Source organism: Toxotes jaculatrix, chromosome 3 (assembly GCF_017976425.1).
Source record: "Toxotes jaculatrix isolate fToxJac2 chromosome 3, fToxJac2.pri, whole genome shotgun sequence".
Lineage (NCBI taxonomy): Eukaryota > Metazoa > Chordata > Actinopteri > Toxotidae > Toxotes > Toxotes jaculatrix.
Window position 1 is genome coordinate 7,504,484 of NC_054396.1, and position 19,906 is coordinate 7,524,389.

Consider the following 19,906-nt stretch of genomic DNA (forward strand, 5'->3'; position numbering starts at 1 on the left):
GAACTAAATCACACAAATGATTTAGTTTGAGCTGGCTCAGCAGAAGCTGTAATGTAAACTGTAGAGAAAATATACTGACTTTATGGTCATGGCTTTTGATCATGCTAAACTGTTCGCATTGACTCGGCTCCCGTAATCTTTCCACATACAGTATATCAGTCAACAAGCACCGTGTTAGAGAGGCTCACATCACTCACTCTGATCAAACTGTTACTCTAAAATTAAAATGAAGAATTTACAGCTTTCAAATCTTTCACTAACTTAACGTGTAATGCAGTATATTTATGGCAGATTCATTTTCTTCTTTTCGTGATGTGAATTAAGGCACGTGGCGTGCAGTTTTGTGCACATACATTGATACATTTCTAAATGGTGATAGAGTTAATGGAATAATCAGTTTGTAAATGAAAACACATTTTAAAAAGAATTCTCTTTTGAATTCATGAATTTCATTTTATATGTTCAGATTAATTTATTTTCAATTAATTTATTATCTTTTTGCCTGATTGATTAAAACCTGCTCTGTATTATTGCACGTTATAGGGACCTGTAGATCCTCCATAGTTTGAGGGAACAAGATCTATATGGACCTTAATGAGTGTTCACAGAGTTGCACAGCAGGGAGCAGAGATTGATGGCTTTCATTGAGATAAAGGTAATCTTATTACATGGCCATTAATAAAACATCATTCATTAAGTGGAGTAATAAAGCTCCCATCTGTATTGTTGACTTGCACTGACACCTAATCAATACAGTACAATACAGAATTCAAACTTCAGAGGGTATTCACTGTTACTTGTAACCTTTTTCAAAGTACACAACATCATCTATACATTGATATTTAGCTGTGGAGTCTGGTCTTCTACCAGAGTGAATCTCTTTTATTCTCTACATCTCCTTTTAGTTTAAACTTCTGGAGGTGCTGATTAAGATAGTCAGAGAGTAGGGACAAGTCAGTGACTCACTGGCTTCTTTGTCTTTTATTTAAAGAAGAGAAGCTTAGTTTGGCTGTGAAGTTTAAGCAGTCTATCTCAGGCAGACTCTCCAAGGTGATAATTTCTTGCAGCAGATGAAGTAAACGCAGCTTACCTAACTATTAGAGAGTATGTGGGAGTGATGGAGGTTACCGTGAGTCAGGAGAGAATAGTTCAGAAAAACATCATGGGTGGAGAGGAAGTCAGATTAAGAGATTGCCCATTTTACTGTGCAACACATTCTTCAGGCTTCAAACCAGCAGTTGTTTTTCTTCTCAAAAAGGGGGATGAGGAAAAAAAAAGAAAAAATATAGAATTTAGCCCCATCACTGAAATACATTTATGCTAGATGAAACAGAATTTCCAAGTAGCTGAAGTGAATTTGGATTGAAGGTAATTTTATGGTTGACATAGCAATTTTTGGCCAGTCAGTGTCTGTCTCTGAGCCACTGTCACCTTCAGACCAGAGGAAACAGGCTCAGAGGATCTGCTCTTGGTCATATGCAGATTTGCGTGCCTGCATGCATGCACATGATGGGTGCGTCGCAAAGACTGTGGACGTGTGTGTGCGTGAGAGAGTGGGAAAGATGGGGTGAAAAGGAAAGCGAGAGTGCTTGGGTGAAAGCAATTGTGTGTACATGTGCAGAGGACTGAAGAGAGCTCTATAATCACTGCAACACGGCAAATAGTCATGTTTATGTGTTCACAGTGTGTCATGCACGAAAACACCGCAGACAAAATAAGCACAGGTGAATGTATTCATGGTTAAAACGGGCTGCTGGTAACATCTACAGTGTTGTGACTGTGTCAAAAGTGCCCCTTGAATCAGGAAAATTTTAGATTACACTTAATCTTGCCATAATAAGCCTCTTTGTGTCAGGCTCATAGCAGATGCTGCAGTTCCATTGTCTGTGCTGAATAGATGACAAGATAAAGCCAAACGAATGAAAGCTACAGGAAGTGATGTCACAAGCGATAAGCAATAACAAGGACACCATCACTCACCGAGCTACATAATTTGTGTCTCCATCTTTAGAAATGACTTTCTTCCCTTTTTTTGTCCCTGCTCTCTTCCCATAACATCTCTTATCTTACAGCAATAATTAAACCCACGAGGGAGTATTTTATGATGGACATATAAACCTATTTAAAATGGAATTAAAGATGTTATCACACAGACTGAAATAATGAAATGCTTTGGGGAATTACAATCACCGGGCTCCTCTCTCCGGCTTTCTTCGCCTGAATTAAAAGGAAACAAGCCCTCCATGCTGAAGATTACACAAGCCATTTGACTTGTTGCTCTTGGGAACTTTGGTGTCTATGGGCTGGCCGATGAAAGATGAATCACTAATCATGGTGGTATTCATCATCCATTTATGCATAAGCAAGGCGTGCTCCTGAGGTAGATGGACTCTTGCGCTCACATTATGCTGCAAATGATCCTTAAAATGTCTCAGGTTGAGAACTTCTTTTTTTTTTTTTTTCCGTTTTCCAAAGCTAATGACAGGGGGAATAATTTTCATAATCACTCTCTTTGATCCATTAATTTAGGAGATGGATAAAACAGGGCACGAAGCCCCAGAACAACCTGTGAGGGAGTGCTGGGCACGACAAGTCTTCATTTTATTTTCAGGCACCGTTTTTTACATATTAGATCCCACATAATCAGACCTCTCCATCCAGGCCTATTACTACTACTGGGTCATGGTAACCCCTCGTGGAACTTGGTACAGTAGACTATGTTCCATTACCCTCTTTCAGCACTAATGACACTGAGAGTTCCTCTCTGATGCACAATAATGCGGTGCTGGAAGAGGGTGGGAGGCAGTGTGCTATAGAGATAACCAGTATCTCATTAACAGGAGCACATTCAGCTCTCCTGCTCTTCCAGTGAGGGCTAAAGAATAACGAGGAGTCACTTTTTGTTGCATTGAAGCCATGCAAGAATTAAAGACTAAAATAGGATTAGTTGTAGCTAATGAATCCAGTTGACCTTTGGCTTTCATAAGGTAGAAGTTGCTACTTAAGCAGGTCTGGAGTTTGAGCCTGCTAACTTGGAAACTTTGCCAATGCATTTACTTTGCACAAGAAATGTCCTAAATACCAATTATATGAGTTCAAAATTAAGAGTGGAGATGAAAGTATCTAAGGAGACACACTCAGTTGTATTGTCTCTACCAAGATGCAATCTGATATAAAGTAATCTGTCCACTTGGCTCCCCTGATGGTGTCTTATCCCTCATGGAAGCAATTTGCACTGTCTCTGGGCTTCACATTTCCCCAACATTAACTGCACGATTAAAAACTCATTTCAGCTGTAATTCCACAGTTAAGCACCTTTTCCTCGCCCATGTTAGATTCTCATAATCCTCCCTGTGACGTATGCCTCCGCTTTTCAGAAGTCATTCCAACCTGCCGCCGCGGCAAATGTTTTAATTAAAGGAAGAAAAAAGAGTACTCAGGTAATAAGACACCTCTAACTAAAGTTGAGAAATGTGCCTTTTGAAAGTGCTGTGATTTCTAGAGAAAACTAACAAAGACAATGATTAGACAATTCAGTACTCAGTAAAAGATTTTTTAGAATTATAGAAAAGCAGCTCACATCACATCAGCAAATGAGGAGTTAACACCATTAGGAGACATTAAATAATGTGCTACAGTCTTGCACTCAAGGACTGAGGCATCAAATATTCATGGAAACCAGTCTGCACTGGTGTTCTTTTAAACACTTTTTTAAAGCAGACGCTTTCCCCTCTTTGCAGGTCCATAATTTAGTTTGAGGTTGGGTGACGCTCATCCTCGCGGCCTTGCTGAACACTGTTGACATTAAAAACTCCATAGTTTACTTTGGGTTTAAAAGCACGCGCTGTGCTTTTGGGAATGTGAAAACTGGCAGGCCCCTGCCAGCAGCTCCAGCACAGAGCCTCAGCAGACAGAGCTATCAATATCTTCGACTTCTTTCACCATCTGATATGTTGTTTATTGTCAAGTCTGGAACATCGCTGGATCTCTCCCTTGTACGTCTGCACTTGAAGATTCATTTAACTCTCTGAGACAGTGTGAAGTGTATCGTATCATCACAGGAGCCTGAGAGACTGTGACGGTGACCTTGAGAGTGCACTGGATCTTATTTCTCTCTCCGTGTCAGAGTAGGATGGTATGATGGGAGCAGTGATCATGGTGTGTGTGTGTGTATGAATGTATGTATGTGTGTGTGTGTGTGGGTGGGGGATGGAATTGAGGCTGGGGGAGGCTTTAGAATCACAAGTGATGAGGAGGGAGTTGGAGCTCCGACAGTGTGCTGCTGCATTCTTCAGATGTCTTAAAGATTTATACTTTGGATGCAAGCATTACTAGCTGTGGTATCGATCCCCTCCTATAGTCTATAGGTAATGCATAACCACTCTGCACTGAAATCATACATCATTGCATTGGGAGGAGGAACAACTAGCATCTCTCAGAACAGAACAGTCAGGTCATTTTTAGCCTGCAGTAAAGAAAATGAGCCAAACCACGAGTGATGGCAGTCACACTGTGCAGCTGAGGTCTACAGATGTTTGCAGGAAGCAGTACAACAAGCTGATCTATGTCAGTGAAGTGTCCACATCACTGCAAAGAACACAACCTCTGGCTATGAGTGCACAGACCATACAGATGTAGAAAGAAAAAAAAAAATCATTAATCTGACAACTTCCATCAAATTTCCCTCCAAGTTTCATCTGCAGTGCAGCACGGTGCAGTCAGAGGGAAAAAAGGTGATCGTTTTATTAGCAGATTTTATCAGCTGATGAAAGAGAATCATCCGAAATCATGATGATCGGCGCTCAGCATGCAACGAGGAATTCAGCAGTGGGAGAAGGATCATATTAAGTTGCCAGGTCATGCAGACATATTGATCTATGGGAAGAGTTCACCAGCAGTGACCTTCATGATTTGAGGAATATAATTAAATATGCATTATTACAGACCTTTCCAATGATGCTTATGGATGCAGAAACATTTGGAAAATGTCAGGTTCTCTCATTTCTATATTGCTGATGAACCACTCTCCGGTTGAAATGGACCTGAAGGAACAAATGTGGTTGAATGCAGGTTGTGCCATTTTCCCAGTTGGAAAAGCACATTTCATTTGCTTGAAATGACATCTTGGTCTTTGTTTGATGATATGAAAGTTTGTTTATCTGAATGTAGATAGATTAGCAGTGGCGGAAAGATGTGATAAAAGCAGAATACCCCCAATTAAATAGTGCCAATAAGCTTAAAGGATAAGTTATTCCACTTCATGTGAATTCATAAAAACATTAGCTTCATCATCACATTACCTTTATAGAACATTTCGAGGGGAGAAGTTGTGTTTATTGCATAAAACTGTTGGCCGGGATACAACTGTTAACCTCAACTAACATAAAAAGAAGGAAAATGGAATAAGAGAGAAGCTATGCAATGAAATAAACAAGTAAGAGTAGTGACTACAGAGGAAAGGGATGTCGCTTATCAAAGACCAGAAATTTTACTCGTCCAGTCTGTGGCAGGGTTATAAAGTTATAAAGAAAATCTCTCAGCAGGACTAAATTGGCTGTCAGAAACCGTCAAATGTGTCCCTATCTTTGTAAAACACAGGAACAGTTTCACTGCCTAAGCCTCTCTGATATAACTTCCATTCCATACTTGTTTTGAGTTTATCAAAAGGGAAGTAAAAGTAAACATTTTTAATCTGTGCTCTATGCATCAGCTTTAATAACAAGGTATAGCAAAGCTGTCTGGTCAATATGCCTCAAAAATTCCACCTGAAAAACAGATGAATCCTTATTAACCTTCATACACTGGAAATAGAAGGCAGACATGATAGGAATCTGTATCTGGCTCTTGTTTCTCGTAATTTCCTGTGCTGTTAGATTGGCTGATGAAAAAAAAAAAAAAAAAAACGAGAGATGCCATCACTCATTGCAGAGATACGATCAGACTGGGCACAAATGTTTGTATTGATGAATCTCAGCCATCCAGAGGCGGGAGTGTCATGTTTGTCATATGAGCTATTGATATACTGTGCTGAGTGCAAATTGCTCCATTTATTCGCAAAGGGATTGCATGCTTTCATTGATTAATAACTGATTAGACGTTAGATGTACATGACCATAACAACAAAGACAGGTTTGTAGATATTACAGATGATCTATAAATTAGACAGATTCAATATGGAACAACACAGAGGCTGCAGAGGATATGATTACACTGATCCCTGATGATTTGGGGCCTTGCTCTGATACAGATAACAGAATATTCAGATGTTCAGCGAGGTTCATCCTCAATAACTTTTCACCAGTGTCTACCAGATTTGTGTAACAGTGCAGGATAAAGCTTAAATTATGTTATTTATATGATCCAGTATTACAGCCTGCACATTACAACCAGCTTAAGGACTGTCTATGGGCAGTACTAGGTGTAACTGAAAACCGAATTTGAATCATTGAAATTTGAATTGTTCAACTTGAATAACTGTGTTCAGAAACTGAATTTGATTTGCGTCATTTGAAATTGAATTCATTCGTTTTATTAGTTTCAAGTTAAACAATACAAAATCAAATTCAATGCAGTTATTCGTTGAGCAATGATGATATGAGATTTGTTTCAATGGTTTTCTCATTTAAAAAAAAAATTGATTCTGGAAACCAGCCAAATCAATCATCTGGGCCTCTTCCCATTAAACACACAACCTCCTTTTTTTTTTTCATCATATGTGATCCAAAGAAATTCTGAGTAGTATTTTCCTGTTGTACTTCCACTAATCAATTCCACTCAGACCATTAATCATTATACAGTTTTTATTTAGACTCAGTTTAAACTAATTTAAATTTCTACTTTTGAAAGTAGAGTTCACATATTGATGAACATGTTATATTATTTAATTTATTTAGGTACATATAATGTTACTTTTCTATGTTTTGTTGGCAGCTTAACCTAAACATGTATGTATGAAGTGTATAAATGAAAGTAGAAAACAGAGTAGAAAATAAAGCAGTTTAAATGATATCTGTTGACTTCTTGCGTTAGCCCCTCCCACTTCTAGAATAAATCCAGCGATATTTTTGTGACAGAAACAGAGAGAGAGACAGAGAGCATGTAGGTGTTACACCCCTATGATGTGAAAGGAGCATGAAGGAAAATATGGTGATACTTTCAGTTTTGGTTCAGTTTCAGTGCTCTACTGCCGATCACTGCAAGATTAGTCAGATTTCACGCACACACAAATGTAGTGCACCAACTCCTGTTCCCTAACCCACTTGATTCCTTCTGCGGGACAGAGATCACAGTCATATTAATCTTCGTCCAGTCTGAGAATCTGTAGGAGTCCACAGCCACGCCCTTTCTGCAGAGATGAAGCGCTGCCTCGCTCCAATCATTCTTCAGGACTCTGTCCACATGAAAGATCCCCTTACACCAGATTAGCTCGATTTGTGTTTTTCTGTTCCAGGCAATTAAACGTGTGCGCGTATGTAGGGTTAAATGAGATCACTAAAAGTAATTACCAATATCCATCACTGCAGCCCAGCATGTCTGCAACATGCATCTCTTGCTTTTTTTTTTTTTTTTAGCATACCTATCATACCTATCATACCAGCATTCTTGCTCACGTGGCCTAAATGGCTGCTGAAGCATCATTTTGCAAATGAGTTCCGTTCTGTGTAATTACATAGTTTGGTATTTACTATAAAAACTGTTATGTTTATGTTGTGGAGAGCTATGACTTTATCAATTACAAATGAATGCACAGTATGTTTTATTAAAAAATGCAAGGGCCAAAAGATGCTTCTGTTTATCATCTAAGTAAACTGACTAATTATACAAAGCTAAGTGTCCTTTACAGGGTTAATCCAGTAACTTGGTCCCACACTTCCATAAAGTCTGGATACTCACAAAAGACAGACTTCAATTAATACAGCTTAGAAATCCTGACTTTTAATCCCAGGTATGGGTCCTGCTCCGAAAAGACCATATCCTACATTTCCCATAATACATGTAAAATGCTTGCATCTTTTAAAACTTTACTTTCAAACTAAACTGATCTTCATGTGTAAAACTGGTGGAGTGCCTCTTAACATGCTAAGAGAATTTGATGTAGACACTGTTTACAAATCAGAAACTGGCAACTCTGAAATGTCATGGGCACAGCATGAGATGTGTCCTTTGTTTTTTCTTTTCTTTTTGTTTTTTTTTTAAGTTATTCAAACATGTTGGCTTATTCTTTCAGATAAAGCTGCATACTTTAGAAACTCGTCCCACTTCCTATTAGTCTTTTTCTGTGGCTGAATGTCCATACAGACGAATGACAGAAATGACCTTGACTCTTGGTTGCTGTTAAGTGTATATTCAAACTTTGAATATTCACACTGACACAGCTTTTCTGTTCGTACAAAAGCCTCCTCAGTGACTGTGAACAGGAAAAGCTATGTTTGGAAAATGGACAGATAAATGGATGAATGGATGGATGCTCTGATAATCTCTTGTGGTCATAATGAGAACAGTGTGTTCTACATCATACTGCTGCAGAACATGCTAAAATGATCACCAGTGTGTACAGGGAAATGATGCCCATTAGAAAACCCACCTCTCATAGTCATACCTTAACTGTACCGTGATAGTAAGTGAAGCTCTTAGTGATGAGGTGAGTCTGGGTGATTTGTAGGTGGATGAATGTTTAAGTGGAAGTTTGCTGTTTGCTCTTGTAGGCAGGTTTTTTTTCTAGATGATGCTTTTACACCTACAGATGCTTGCTCTGTGTAGCCCCCTTGCTATAAACAGTAGTGGCTTTAATCTGTGTAACACTAATGCATTAATTATGTCATTGTTCTATTAAAACCAGCAGAACAACACATTCTGGCTAATTAACTCTGCCAAGGAGGGGAAGTTGTGTTTGCTGTCTTGAAATGTATCGCCCACTTTAACACTCCAAACAGAAAGCAACTTATTGATTCTAGTGACACAATTACCTCTCTGCATTGTGCTGTTGCTAAAGTCATGGTGTAATAATGTGCTGGCAAAACTTAAGCTTAAACATTCAACTTAAAAACTAATGCACAGTTTTTACATATGCGTCCACATTTTACAGTGCCACAAGGAAGGAAGAATGATTTTCCTGACCCTTTGGGGTCAGACCAAATTTAAACTTCATCTGAATCCATCTCCTTACTCCTAATCATACACACACACACAATGTTTTTTGTGCACATTCAAACTCCTGTGAGGAAGAAATGTATTGATTTTGGTGACATCGTGACCTTTCACCTTTCACCAAATTTTCAGCAAACTGATTTAATGTCACAGCTTTTATTAAACTTTGTTAACTGTGAAAGTAATGGCTGAGTGGAGGCATATGAGCATTGGTGGACGTCTCCACTTGACTTAGCATTTTCTAGTTACACTTACTATTTGCAAATCATTATATAAAACATTTTAAAAATATATAACAAATAGATCATTTTACAGTATTTGCACTGTAATTTTACAAAGTAGTAATAACATACTGGTACCACTGTAACCGCTTATTTAGCTTTTTATACACTCAGTATGTTGTTGTAACACAATAATGTGGTTATAAGCAGAACGTTTAAGTGCTTATTAATGTTTATCAGCTACTGTAACTTCTCCTTCTATAACATCTATACAGTAATATAACTAAGATGTAATGATATAAGATTAAATGAACATTTATTAACAGTGTACAGACGTATGAATCAATCACAGGTAGATAAAGCAGGGATTTTTATAAATGTGTTCCAAACTCACAAAGACCTGTCGGACCTGAACGTTCCCTCTTGATCTTGAACACAGCAGTCTGACACAAAACATCTCTAGGTCTGCAAAAAATTTTTCCCACAGCTTTCAACAGCTTTCCATGATCTTCATCAGCAGATAGTGTTTGCTTGTTATGTAGAGTGAAGAAGAAATGTTTTTGATAAAATAAATAAATAAATAAATATTTAATTAAACAATATAGTAAATGAATCCTTCATATTTCTTTTATATCATTACATCTGTGTTATACTATGTTGTCAGTCATTCATCATTTGTTTATACACCAGACAGAGATGCTTCACAGAAGGAGTTACAGTTGTTGACAAATACATTAAGTAGCACTGAAAGGGGCACCCCATGAAGCTCAGTTTACTCCCCACGAAGAGCACTGCGCAGCCTGTGAACACAGTTGTGTAGTGTTTTATGTGGCACTGGAGGAGCTTTCTGAAGTCTGAAAAAAAAAAAACAACACTTTTAATGGAAAGCCTGCGTTTCAACCGGGAGATGTGGAGTTTGTTAGAAGAGGGCATTAGGAAGCAGGAAATGTCTGATGAAAGATGTTGTTGGGTTGCTTTATGGGACTTGTAGGACCCAGCATTTCTGAATTCAGTCCAAACTATGGACTAAAATTCAGGATGTGTCGGCCTCTGCTGCTTCGATCTGGACCATTTGTCCCTTGTGACTTCCCCAACTTTATGGCAATGCAGGGCTAAATCACTCCAGTGATTAAACACCCTTTAAAATGTCCTGTATCTGCTTACAACTGCATTAAAGTATGTTTAAAACTATTTATTGTACTATATATAAACAGGGCAACAATAAGGTGTTAAAAACACTCTGCATGCGGTGCTGCCACAGTGATTCCTCAGTGTGAGGGGATGTAGGGAGAGGCACAGGGTAAAGACTGGCTGTGGTGCTGGAAGCAAGCTGTTGTCAAACATTTAGTGGCAACAGAGAAAAGAGATGGGATTTGTATAACATGTACAAAAGCATATATGATATTCTATACACATAAAGTACTGTAGCTTTACAGACAGGAGCTAAAACTCACTCTGTGTCTCTGTGTTTCTATACCTCTATCAGTATGTGCAAAGTTAAGGAAACAATGTGTTTATTCTTTTTTAATATATATTTTTTTCTTCCGGGAGCACTGTGCCCTTCATTGATCATTGGTGGACTCAGGCAGGTGGATATAAAACAAGAGCAGCACCTCCAGGTATGCAGCCATTCCCTGGTCTGAAATGACATTTTCTGCTATTTCACAGTATTCATCCACATCGTTTCCACAGATACACACGTTCAATCCAATTCTGTGCAACAAGCAACCCTGAAAGATCCTTTTCTGCCTCATATTTTTGAAATACAGTGTGTCAACATTATGAGCTGATTTGGCAATAAATGACATCACTGAGTGTTGTAAAGACGTGAGGGGATAAATATGAGTGTGTGCGTGTGTGTGTGTGTGTGGAGGGTAGATAAGGGCAAATTTTACACCTCTGACTAACACTTTTCCCTAGGCCAGGCCTTAAATGACATGGAAATTGAGTTCTGGAGACTCCCTATAAAACAGATACAGCTTGGAGGAGGGAAGAAGAGACTTACTTGTCTATTTCCCTCTCTATCAGACAAAAGCTATGCAGCATTTGAGGAGAGGTCCCTCATGTAACAAACACTAGTTTTTAGAGGGAATGAAGACTGAGAAACATGTTTTTTCTCTCTCTGCTTCTTTTCCAAGGCTTCTTCAGGGATTTAGTCTGGTGTTGTTTTGGACCTGATGACTGACACCATGGACAGAACAAAAACACACATAGCAAACAGGACTGCAGCTTTTTTTTTTTCCAGAAGCATAAAATAACGCATCTATGAGCAATCATCTTCATTTGAGTCCATTTTCAGTTATGTAGCAGCAGAGAGCCTTTTGTGTAACACAGTCAAACTACATTTCAGCACAGGTACTTATACAAAAATAGCCATCCATGCTATTAAAGCACAATGGGGATTTAATTGTGTTCCATATGCTGCCCCATCCACTGTATTTCACACAAGTCTGGTCAGACAGGATTTAAGAAGGAAAAAAAAAAAACGAATAACAAAAGTGTGGTCCGACTCACCAGACTGTGTGTTGAATGTGCGGTTGCCCGTGGAATAACAAATAGTCTGAATAAGACAGTGTGTGTGAGAGCGGATCACTGTTTAATATGAGAATAATGTCTGTTCAGGCTATGACCCACTGACTTTTATAATAGACCTTTGAAGTCTTGTGCGGAGCTCTGAGAGTAGGCATGTTAAACCACAACTGCTGAGGTCAGCCTATTGAAATGCAATATTGAGTATGTATATAACCTTACTTGGGAGAGGCTAATGCTGGTTCAGGTTCAATGTGGTAATGAACCTTCCAGTCACATAGTCACCACAGATATTATCTGTTGAGTAATTGGCATGCAGAGGTCCAGTTTGTGGTGAGGAATGCTGAGACGGAGGTTACGAGCCGACACACAGATTTCCCATTGAATGGGCAGGATGTAGAGTAAAAGACAATGTATGTGATTCACTGTATTGCAGGGTTAGAGACACCATGGTATATCGATACCAGGGTTACCACTAGGTATATCCAAAGTGTGACCTGGATGACATTTTTGTGAGTCTTCACTTTAAAGGATTGTTGTTTTATTACAACTTGGGTCAATATTATTAACACTGGGCCTCATGCAAGGACATTTTTGTATTTCTTAATGTCTTGTACTTTATTCTGTGAGGATTGTCGGATTCACCAAATTGTCTTAACTACACAAGCTTTTTCTAAATTTCTTGTTTTAACCTGTTGAATGCAACCTGTTCATGAGGAGGTGCACATTTATGTGATGTGACTAACAGTATGTAAAACAGTTAGCTGTAAGGCTACCTGCCCCCTGCCCAGTACCTTTTGTGAGCAAGTTTCATTCAAAAAAAATGTTACCCAAGAGTAAAAGGTACTTCTCACTTTGGACCTTGAAGTTCTATAACACATTCAGTAGTGTCAGTAGTGTTAATAGGGCCCATAAAAGTGAGAAAATAAGGTTGTAAACACTGTTTTATTTCCGTTACACTGTGACAGAAATAAAACAGGAATGGTTTGATATGAAGTTTAAGTGCTAAAAAATGTCTTTCCTAAAGGCACCCTGTGGAGTTTTTGAGCAATGGCAGTGTTATGGAGGAATATTTTTATGAGTGGGTGCCTGTTTTGTTAGTTCTTGCGAACACATAAATAACAGTAAGAGTGCCATACACATTCTTGCCAATAGTTTCACACTGCTCTGCTGATCTACAGGTGGTGGTAACAGCCAAAAAACACAACACAGCAATACACCAACAAAGACAGGAAAGAAGTAGATTGCTAGAAAGTACATCTCAGTTCCCTTAATTGCTTCTTTTTCTTGTCTTATCCTTACTACTGAAGACGAGACATAAGGGAAGGTGTGAAGAGAGAGGAAACGAGGAAACATGTTTTCAGAGAAATGAGATGTCCTTTCATCTGAACTGTCACGTCTGTTTCTAATGATGGTGGCACAGCCAGATCAACTGTCAGTCGGATTTGAGAGCTCTGTGTCGACTTTTGTTGGTTTGGAGTTTGTATTTGCCCATGGACACACTGTCCAAATAATAATTAAGCTGCACATTTATCACCATAGGTGCAGCAGTGCTTTTTATTTTCTTTGAAGGCTTTCTGTGTCTTCGGATATGTTTAAACTGCTTGACAAACATCTGCACATTTATTAAAAACATAATGGCATTCTGTAAAATTCATTATTGAATAATCCCAGTTATGATGAGAATGTTTTTTAATGTTCTGTGGAAACGGTTTACAAATGTTTTTTGGCAAATTACCTGACACACATGGATTTTAAGCCTCATATGTAGAAGAATGGAAATGACAATAGAAACAAAAAACATCAGACTTTCCTCCTGTCCCTGATTATAATATTATTCATGACACAGATTAAAATCACTTACAGATTTCTAAAAATGGTGTGTGTCTCTCCAGTAAAAGACTTCCATGAAGGATGGTCTCATGTATCCTTGCTCATGGGTCTTCAGAGTTCCCTCCTAGTTCCTCAATCCCCACAGCAGATATAAGAGCTCTGAGATGGCCTTTTAGATGGATGAGTAAGGGCACTGGGATTTAACCATGAATACAACGCTTTTGGCATTTTTACCCTTATTAGGTAGTGGAGAGCAGAGACACGGGCAGATAGAAAAGAGAAATAAATGTATGACATGAGACAAAGAGACCTGTGTGGAACTGAACCAAGGATGTTGCTGTTATGTGTTTTGCAATGAATGCAATATATTTTTTGTGATAAATTAATTATAAAACTTAAGTCTGATAAGTGTTTTTCTCCTTGTGGAGAAAGGCAAATTATCTGTACATGACTCATAAATAGTTGTGAACAGATCTCTTTGGATAAGTGGCTTATGTATGAGGCCCAGTGGACTTCTCACAAAGTTAATTGTTGACATCTGGGACATAAAAACAAGTCAGCAGGTACAAAGATCAGTTAGTGACATAGTGGAGGCACTTAGTTTGGGTTTTACCTGCTTAAGAACTGGCCCTGATTTAGTGATGCAGCACAGATGATGTTGTGTACCCAGATCTCAGCAATTATTTTAGGGAGTACAGAAATGTTGGCCAACACTATCAAAAGAGCCTTAAACAAAAATAATTCTGCTTTTAATAAACCAGGATTTCCCTTTTAGCAGTCCTGCTTTTCAAAATAAATGATGAACATGTTGGAAGAGTGACGTGCCTCACTGATGGTTCACAAGCTGTAATCCATCAACACAAATGCTGAGCTAGGGTGTTTAGTTGAACACATACTGTAAACAAAGCTCTTGCCAACTCACAGAGAGGAGAAAAAAAAAAACCTCTCTATCATTGATAATGATCTGCAGCCATTTAGAAGGGCAGGAAGCAGACAGGTTGCCCCGGCAGTAAGTGAATGAATATTCTTTAAGCGCTGGAGAGTAATTCACTAGCAGGACAAGCTGCCCTCCTCGAAGACAAATGTGTGTGCATAATGCTGGGGAACGTTACGGGGCGGGGTTTCCGAGGAAGAACCGACTCTTTATTTAATGTACTCCTCGCAGATGGATTGAAGCCGCTGAGCCCAGCACAGCAGCACAATTAATACTTTGATTAGAACTCTGGGAAAATAATATCCAGTGATGCATTGCTGTTGTCAGCTGATGGCTCAAAACTCCTCAGACGTATTGGCAATTAGTGATAAACTTTATGATGACGTGCCTCTGAATTCAGCATTGTTCAATAAGAATATCAAGGAGGACAGGAAACAATACAGTCCTGTCTTAGAACAATGTTCAAACACAGCTGAAAAGAAAAACGTCTTGTGACCCAATTTTACTTCAGTTTCTGATTGTCAATTGCAGATAAAGAACACAGCCCCATTGCTCTTAATGCAGAATTCCTCCAAGCACAGCGCGGCCCTTAAACTGTGTGCAGTGGACCATTGTTTCCTGCACGAAGCCCTGCGATATAACTGTACGCGAGCTAACAAAGTCCTCAACTGGTCGGCCATATCGGTTGCTGGGCGGTTGCTCTCCCAGTGCAGGTGAAGCCATAGTGGTGGCGAGCAGCTGTCAGAGAGGCCTGTAATTGGAGCCCATTGCACCATTAGTCCTGCCCATTAGGCCTGTTATGATCGCGGTCTGTCTCCACTACACTTCTACAGTCACTGTCTCCATTTGACCCAGGGCACCCCCTCCTACACGGGGACAGAGCTGAGACTTAATGACTTGTCACATGTCCACCTGTGACTCTCCGGCATGACTATCCAGCATGACACAGTCCCCCCGTGCGCTGTCTGATCTGTAATGGTCTCCATCCATACAGGGAATTGGAGTGTTCACCCAAGGCAAAGAAAAAAAAAATGAATGATTGTATTTTGCTGTTTCTGCACAGGCGATATCAAGTGAAAGCCCAAGTGCCTGGAGAGAGGAAAGGTAATAGAAACCGTGTGGTGGTGTGATGGGAGGAGAGTGAGTGAGATGAGAGAGGTGGGCACGCAGTAGACATAAAATCATCAGCTGTCAGTGCGAATAGTTTGCTTTATACGAGAAGCACTCGCGCAGATACCCCCAATTCCCTCAAACACTGTGGTTTAGTTTAACTGCAAAGAAAACTCTTTGAACTTTTCTCCAGAGGAGGAAATCAATCTCAGCAACCTCAGATTTCAACTAAAATCCCCAATGCAGTTACTGTGGCTGATAATCCTGCAGTGTCCAGCTCCTTCATTTAACATTTCTGCTTATTACGTTCTGCCTCCTCAGCTCTGTCAAAACAAAATAATCTCAAGCATGACACCTGGAAATTGAATCTAAGCGGAGCTAAATCCTGTTCGTGGAGCCAGCGGCATATCGATTCTTTGCTCGTTCGGCCAGAGTACAGTGTGTACTGAATGTATCTCTGCCAGTAAAAACAAATGGTGAATTAGCAGGGTGTGCACCGGGACTCGCGGTTTTCCCGGCTTTTGCTGTAACGCCGGAGTTATTGTGGCAACTGCAGGCTGCACCAGGGGAAAGAGAGAGCTCAGATCACTGTTGGCAGCCAGCATTGTTACAGAACATTTTTTATGCAGGGATTCAATACCTTTGGGAGAGAATGCAGAGTTACTTTATACTTCAGAAAGTGGAGTCAGAGTGTTGGTTATATTGGCAGAATGCACAGCAGTCCCTGGAAACCATTTTATTTTTTTCTGGTAGGAATACAGATCTCTCTTTACTTGAGGATTTTGATGAATTAAAGATTGCTACAAAGTGACAAGCTACTTTTCCCTGTTGTGTAAATGTTTCAACTGTATTTTTAGCACCGCAAAATGTTTTTTGACTATCTCACAGTAATAAAATGAGAAAAACATCTTGTCTGTTATGTACGATTAAAGCTACAAAACTGAAAAACAGGAAGCCTGTGATTATCCAATGTACATGTAGATGTAATGTCAAAATGTTGTGGGTTCACTTAATACTGTTCTAAAATAGTTTTTCCTTCGTTGGCAAAATGCCTGTTAATAGCTGTTGCAGCTTTACAATATGATATACACTTTTTACGGATGCAAATTTCATCACTACCCACACGCGTTCACGATTCTTCAATCCTGCATAATGATTCTTAGAAACGGCTTCATCAATTTCAAGGTCTTGAAGTCCCACCAACGCAAATGTGTTCATTTTTCAAGTGAATAAAGAATTCAGTCAATCTTGTCAGCTGGGACTGGCTCCAGCGCCCCCACCCCTCACCCCCACCCCCACAAGCCTCAAAAGGATATAGCTAACGGATGGATATGGATGGATATATGGATGGATGATTCCAGGAAAACACAGTCAAAGACACTTCACTTGAACGCACTTATTAACTTCTTCAAAGTGTCCGATAGGTGCGAAACTCTTACGTTGTGACTTGTGTGTCTTAAGTGGTTTGACAAAGCCTGTGTAGATCATGGAGTGCCATGGGGAGTGATCTGCCAAATCCAGAGCTGAGATTGAACTGTTGTTTTGATGGCAGGCATCGGTATATACCACCAGAGAGGAAACAGGCCCTGTGAGAGCTGGCCCACGCTAGACCCTGTCTTCTCAGTGTATGACCAGTCCCAGTGGCATGGTCAATCATGACATGTCCAGTTTGACGGCTCAGAATAGCTGCTGTCTTGTCTGTTCCTGTGACGATTCACAACTTTGACAATATGTCTCCAATGTCACCTGAGGCACCAATTAACAACTCCTCTCTCCAAATACACATGCACAGGCCACATTCACACCTGCTACAGTACATGCCCTTACATACATGCACACATACACACACACATAAAGCACTCCCGCTATGAGAATGGCCATAAGCGACTTTGCAGCATTATTCTTGGGAGCTGATGGGTCTGGACTGGCACTTGGTGAGGCCTCTTCTGGACCAGTGTCCTGGCAGGGAGTCCCATCGCTTCTTGTCCCTGTTATCCTCTTCATCCCCATACTGAGGTCGTCATTAAGGAAATCATTGCACCAGGATCCCAGATGGTGCGTCAGGACTGCTGGCAAGCCCTCTGATTATGGAGCAGCCTCCCTGGAAGGCGTTAGTTATTCTGGACGAGCTGGAGCCTTGTCTACAACAGTATTCCAGGCAATCCAAAAATGATGCTCTGGCAGCAGGAAGACGTTGGTTAAAAGATTTAAAATCCCAGATCAGCTCCTCTCAAGTTAGATTTTTTTTTTTTTGCGTAAGAGATAGCCTGCCTGTGTTTGTGGACATCATCCAGGTTGTCAGTCATTTTCTAAGAACAGCCACAAAACAAGTGTTTTTAAGTGATTTCCCCTTGTGAAATCTGAATCGTTTGAATCCACAGCCTACAGCAATGCTGCTGTTTATTAAACCTCCAGTGTATTGGAGGTTCACAAGCATTGGTTGGCGTAAGAAGAGGAATTGGTTTGGGAAAACGAACCACTTTTTGGTCAATACTTCTAGATAAAAATGCTTCTTCACAAAATACAAAACTTTTTCTTTGGCATGTGAATGAAAGGAATCCTCGGTCTTATATAGCTCCATATATTGATGTAGCATCTTTGTCTACCAGCCTTAAATAAAAGTAAAGGATGCCAAATTTTTTTACTTGTTTTCAGACAGTGTATCCTTATGACTTTAGTGATCTACTGAAATGTGAATTAAGTGAAATATCTCAACAGCTAGTGAATGGATCGTCATGAAATTCTTGCTCCTCTCGGAATTGACCGTCATAACTTTGGTGATCGTTTCCATTTAGCGCCATCATCAGATCATATGTTTACTTTGCCCTATACTTTGGTTTAATACTTGCAAAACTAAGAAGTCCTCCAAATTAAACAACAAATGTGTAATTTATAATGACAAATAGAGGAACTACAGCCTCGCAGAGCTGCTAGCACCCCGCTTCAAGTGTTATCACCCTATTAAATGGCTGTTATCAGTAATCAGCACTCCCATAATTTTGCTTCAGTAAGGCAAAACTGCACCTGCCAGTAGGTCAAAAGGTTCAGATCATCGACACTATGTGTGTGGACAGTCATGATGAATGCAGCCCCTTCCATACAGGGAATGATGGGCCACTGAATGATTCGCCGTTTGTCCAAAGTGCTTATAAAAATGAAAGCATTAGTCTTTTTTTGCCAGTGTTATGACCAGTTGTATAACTGGTTTCCTTGAGGCTGCCAGGTGCTTTATTTAAACAAATACAGATTGTGCACATACTACTGTCTTTGGTGGCAAGGTTGCTCTTGGAGATGCAGTGTAAATCACCACAGCCATGACCACTTTTGTACTGTCACTTTGGCATGTTAGAGTTAAATCATGTAATAGATTTGCTTCCTTTGTTCGAACCTTTCTTGTAGAGACACAGCAGGAGTCTGTATCTGTCTTGCATCTGCTTCTTTGGATCAAATGGATGTAAAAATATAGTCAGTTGACATTAATATTGGAACAGTTTTACCCATAACACAGCTGAAGGTTGGGTATCATGGTGACAAAAAGAAAGAAATATCAAAGACGGAGCTCCCGATGACAAAGGCAATGCATTTGATTTTCAAAGGGATGCAGATATCAGCACTTTTAAATCGCTTGACCAGGCCTGGCCTTTCCACTCTCTTACCTTTCATCTCAAGAGCTGGCCCCAGGAAAGAAATGATGGAAGGCTGCTCAATATTCAAATGCGTCCAGGCCTGACAAGTTCATCCTTTCATTCAAATTTGATGTGAATATTGAAAACCCTGTTTCATAAGCACCAAATGCTGGTCTGAAGAAGGCCTAATGGACATTCGGCCTGCCCACATTGTAATCTGTCAGCCATCTGAGAGGGGATGAAGAGGCCTCTTCATCTACCAACTCATCAACGGATTCACCTTCACTAAATCAGCTTTTTGCTCCTTAAAGGATTTTTATATTATAAATAAACAGACAGTTCACAGTGGATTCACAGTACACAGTTTTCACTTGTTGTTGTTTTGAACTTGTTGTTGGTCTTAAACATTAATTGAACTGTTTTAGAATAGTGTTTTTAAAATAGTCTTTTTTAAACAGTGGGCGTTCACTTATGGGTGAAGTCCGAGAAGCATCTAGGACTTCACT